The following is a 5,799-nucleotide window of genomic DNA, read 5'->3' on the forward strand; positions in this document are numbered from 1 at the left end:
CTCCGATGCTGATGGAGCTTTTTGTTTCTAACCTTTGAGAAAATTCTTCCTGTTTGTTTTTGCTTTCTGAACAGTGGTGTTAGGTTTCTTTATGCTTAAGCTAAAAGCCTGAATTTTTGGGAGTGTCCCAAAAGAGCACAACAGATTTTGGTCTTGTTCTTGAAGGAAACTTTGAAAAATTGTTTTCTGACCATAAAGAAAATTCTTTGCAGAGTGTAGGCGAGTGTGTACACAGACACTGTACACAAAATACAGAACTGTGTTTTATTTTTTCAGCAGCAACAGTGAATACACTTTATGCAGCCTCTAATGCCAAAAGAGCAACAAATTATCCTCCGGCTCACAGCACTTGCTCTGGAGGAAACCGGTGTTAACACTTCATTATTTTTAAATTCTGCAAAATGGGACAGATGGGGAGGAAACCCTTTGAGCACTAAGAGAGCCTCTGGTAGGTACAGGGTCTTATTTACCTGGATCAGAACTTCATTTAGACACATCAGGCCACGATCCCACACGTGACTGCACACACCTGTATGCCCTGCTCAAGCTCCTCAAGAGGAATTTCATGTATGATCTGCAGCAGACTCAGTTATGTAAAGCATAACTCCAAGTAAAGCAGGGATGGTATCTTCCTAGCACCTGAGTTTGGCTGCAACTTCTGGACAATACTGTAATGTAGTGGTTAACCTGCTCACCTGTTTAGATATTAGAGCAAAAAGAGTGGGAAAAAAAGTCTCTTCCTTATGAAGACAGTGTCACTGTTGTGCATATACTGTGGCCTAACAGGTTGGACCAGCCAGGACTGTCATTTTAAAAAATTTCTTGAAATTTGTTTCTCTTTGTTAAGGGAAAAGCACCTCTCCTTGCCAATTTTTAAATGAAAACTTTTCTTATTGTCATTAACCCTATGAGTCCCACAAGTAAAATACAGATTAAGTAGAAATGCAGCCAGGATGCCCAACAACTGAGCAACTTTTATTCCCTGGATGAAAAGAAGAGTGTCTTCTGCTTCTTTTTTGGCCTCCCTCCTGCCCAGGTGACTGTTCCAAGCCTTTTCCCAGGACACCAATGCTCATAGTGCATCCTCGGGGCTGCTAGTTCTTGCAACAAAGGGTTACGAGAATTAAAACCCTTTCCATTAGCTGGAGTTGTAGGAAGCAGCTCTCTCACCTCCTTCATAATGTATTTTCCTTGAAAACAGATGCACTAAAAATGCTTACCCCAGTGAGAATGTTCCTGTGTGTTTACACAAGTATATATGTATGTATGTATATACATATAGCTGGTTACCAGTAGTAAAAGGACAATTAATCACGCTCTAGACTGATTGTTTTTAATACTGAAAGGGTATTAATCAGGAAAATGTTACCCTTTGAACAAGATGTTTATACAGTCAACACTATGGATTGTTTTCTTTCCCCTGCTGCTAAGCTGCCTGTTAATGCAGAGAGGAAATCGGGTTTATTATCTCTTACTTTACAACTTTGTGCTCCAAGTTCGACAACAATTTTGGCTGGAATTTGGAAGGAATGCACATGAGATGATGCTAGGTTCTCTTAGGTTTCAAGGGGACTTGGGTGTTCAACCCCCAAATCTGTGGAAGCATTTATGTGCATAAAAAACATAAACAGGCATGATGTGTAAGTTTCAAAAGCACCTCCTTTTGCTGGAGAAACAAAACCAAGGGGAATCTAATTTCATTTTAATGTGACTAGAAGACTTTTAAAATCTGTCCCTAAATCTCTTGCGGGCCTTTGGAAATTTGTCCTTGGAGCCTTTCAACCTAAAAGTTGCTTTTAGAGAAAGAATTATATAGTAAATTTTAATCCAAACTTTTATTTCCCATTGGAGAGAATGGCTCATATCCTGTAGTGAGTGGGAGGCCAGCGGAAAAAATCGAGGAGGGGAGCTGTGGTGGGAGTGAGAGGGTGCAGAGCTGGGGCTGGATCTGCAGTGGGAGGCAGGAAAAGGGCTGCTGGCAGCTGCAGGGTGAGCATGGCAGGACCAGGGGAGCCACTGCAGCCACAGAAACACTCTCTTGGCCTGGAGCAGGGCTCCAGGCTGACCCAGAGGGGAGGCACTAAGAGATGACCTGGGAGGAAGGAGAGGATGAGACTGAAATCCTACAGAGGCAGAGGCTGGCAATGCCAGGGAGAGCAGTGGGGCGAGAGCACACGACAATCTTGTGGGCAGAGCTGCAGAGAACACCCTGTCTGTCCCCAACAAAGCGTGGACACAGCCCCCAGTGGGTTTGTTTCAGTATTTGTGCTAGGAGATATTTCACAGCTTGTGAAGATGATGGGAACAAGAGTCATCCATCTGTATATGCTACTGTGACCACCCCCTTTGCAGAGTTTTGGCTCCTTTTTGGCAGGTGTATACAGCTTTCCCTGCCACCCTATGTTGCCTTCACAGGACTCCATTTCCTCCCTTTCCTCCTGGGAGCTCCTCTCAGAATTAAACTTGAAGCTGTTGAGGAGCCCTGTTGCCCCTCAGCTCCCCTGCTGCCCAGCCAGCAGTGCCCCAGGGCTGGGCACCCTTGGCAGGCAGCGCCCAGAGCGGGCAGCCCCTCTCTGTCCCCCATCCTGCACCTCTGGCCAGCCCTGGGGAAGAGCTCAGGAGGAGAAAATAGGAAATGACAGCAGTGAGGGGAGGTGAGACAGGCTCTGGTGGTATTAACCCCTCCATAGCTGGTGCCTTCTCCTAAAAAACAGACCTTAAGTGAGGAGGGACAAGCACCTTCCCCTCCCTGAAGATGAGGAAGAGGCATGCAGCAAAATCAGAGTAAAAAGCCTCAGATAGCTGATGGGTTTGCTTCACTCAGTTCTGTGTTTAAGTTAATCTCCATATCTTATGAGAAACACACTGTGTGAGGAGATTCATCACTCCTTAAAAAAACATATGGGGGAAAAAAATTTCCTTTTAGGGAGCCACTTAATCGTAAGGATGATTGCAGTGAACACAGCACTTAACCTGGGAATATACCACTCTCTTTTTATAGACTTCCATTTCACTTGTCTCTGGGGCAGCCAGTGAGGAGTGCTAGTCTGTGAAGGGAGATGGAATTGCAGGGGACAGCTGCCATCATTTTTAAGGTGTCTGGGAGTCAAATAACATAATTCTTCTCACAGGAGATTTTGAACAAGAAATGCACACAATCCCTTTGGAGAGCTCTTTGTTACAAGACCTAGTGGGACAAGGATTGAAGTTTAACAGCAGATACCCATTGCAAGAGCTTTGCAAAGAATACAGTAAAGGGACTCCCTTGAATTTCAGTGTTTAAATCAACCTTTTTTTTTTTTTTTTTTTTTTTTTTTTTTTAATTGAGTGAGGGAAGAAGTTCTCCCCAGGAGCTTGTGCACTACTGTGGCACTACCTTTGAAGGACTCTGCTATGTCAAGGATAACAAACTATGAGAAACATCGCCTGGATCCAGCAGGAAAACTCCTCTATGACGGCCCCCCAGTGGTGGCAGCTTTCCAGTGGCCCATGTCCCTGCAGTCCAAGGTGGGAGCAGAAAAGACTGCCCAGAGAGAGGTGTCCCACCTTTGCAACGTGTCAGGCAGCCCCTCCCTGCACCCTCCCATGGGGGAGATGCGCTGGTGCCCGGGGCTCTGAGCACAGCAAAGTCCCTCGGCCAGGTGGTCTCCTGCCTCCCTGGGAGTCCTCCATGTGTCTTGCTGTCTTGCTGCTATCCTGGTAATCCCAGCAATGGGGAAGAGAAGTCCAGCTGAGAGACAGCTGCTTGCTCCTGAAATCATACCAAAAAAATCCCTGCATTGACTTTCTGCCAACACAGCCCCCTTTACTCCACCACTCGGCCAATCTCTTCCCATGACATAGGGGATCTTAGGGAAATGCAGCCAGGGCTATCCTACAGGGCCTCTGAGCACTGGCATTCCCATGGGAATGGGAACTATTAAAATTAATCTGAAACTCCCTTCAAAACTCATAGTCTTAGGTCCAAGCAAACTGTTGTAACAGAGTAAAAATATACAGGTTGGTATGTCCATACATACATGTGAGAGTGAAGAAAATCATCTTATTTGCATCCTTCTGTATGTGGGGATCGCTCTGCTGAAATCTCTGGAAATTCCCTTTGTTGTAAAACCAGTAGAAGGCTCAGGCCCAGCTTCTGTGAACACATCCCTAAGGCAGCACAGCTCAACAGGACTCTAGTACCAGCTTTTGACTGTACACTTTCTCTTCATTCAGCCTAAATATAATCTGGAAATCTCAAATGCTAGTGATCTCAGAAGGAGGAGAGAGAAATACAGGTTAGTTCCTTACTGGTATTTGTCTAAAGAAAACCCTCAACACATGAAAACCCAGAAAAGAAAAAAATCAATTGAACCTCTGTTTGGTGTCAAGTGAGGCACTAATATTGAACCAAAAGAAACTATTTTCTAAAAATCCATGATCTAATACCTCTTAAAATCACAATTAAAAAAAAAAAAAAGTGGCATTCCTATCTGCCCCAAGCTTTCCCCTTATTAAAATGGAACACACCAAATACAGATTCATTTTCCCTGCCCAGCAGCACTGAGCACAGGAGATGGATGGTCTTTCATTGGTACCCTTTTACAGCCACTGCCCCTCTGGGATTCCTCTGATGACACCAGAAACCTTGCACCAAACTCAGATATTAGACCAAATCTTTATTCTGTGGTCTTCCTTTTCTCAGTTGTGTTGGTGTAAACCAAAGTTTTAAACTGATCCCAACCTGTTCAGTGGCTCTGAAAGAAGGCTCTGGATTAACATCAAGTAAAGGCATCTGTCTCCTGCTGTTTCTGTGCCTATGGTATCAATAGTGATTTTGAAAATTATTATTTCCATACAGTCTATAATGACTTAGAAGGAACAGTTACAGCCTGTTGTGCAAATGTGAATAATACTTGCTTTTTAAAAATGTGGATTTTTCATATGACAGGAACTAATGGCCCTTTCAGAGCAGTTATGGTCTATCTTGTCAATTTAGTTTCTATTCATGCATGCTAAGTGACTTTTTATAGCTAAACTAGGAGTCCTTAAAAAGGGGCCTTATACTGGAAATGCAGATGTGACTTACTGTGAGTTGTGCTAGGAGATCATCCCTGCCCCTGGGGAGCCAGAGCCAGTAATCAGAATTCCCTTTTCCTGTGCACATAACACGACTTGCAGGCACTCTTTCATCTGCACTGAGGCAGGAAGAAGAGGCAGAATTAGCCCCTCATTACAATAATGTTTCTCACACTTTCTCCAGCTACTCTCTGCAGGCATTAGTAAAGGGGGCCTGGCTGCCAGAAATGCTGAAAACCTACATCTCCAGTTAAAAGAAACCAGAGAGCAGGGTGCTCAGTGGCTCTGAAAAATCAGAGCCACAGAGCTTTAAACAAATGCTTTTATGTTCTTAAAAATATAAATATATAGACTTAACTTTACTCTCTACTGTAAGTGCTTTGTTGGAAGGAAATTGTGTATTTTCCAGACTGATTTCTCTTACAGCTTCACTATAAACTGTACTGCATCCATATATCAATATATTTACCTGCCTGCTTCACAGCTGGAAAGAAAATTAAGCCATCTCAATCACCTTCACATTCAGCAATAGAAAAAACTGATTTTTTTTCCTCACTCAATGCCAATTAAAATGCAAAATGTGGATAATCTGATCTTCATTAAATATTCCAATCCCCTCCATAGCACAGAGTGGATATACCTCCATCCTTTGAACCTTTTCTAAGACTGGAAAAAGCAAGAGAACAGAGGCTGTACAGTCTTATTACTTATTTATTTAAAATGTTGTAGCCGTGCCTCCCT

The sequence above is a fragment of the Vidua macroura genome, chromosome 6, assembly GCF_024509145.1.
Source record: "Vidua macroura isolate BioBank_ID:100142 chromosome 6, ASM2450914v1, whole genome shotgun sequence".
Lineage (NCBI taxonomy): Eukaryota > Metazoa > Chordata > Aves > Passeriformes > Viduidae > Vidua > Vidua macroura.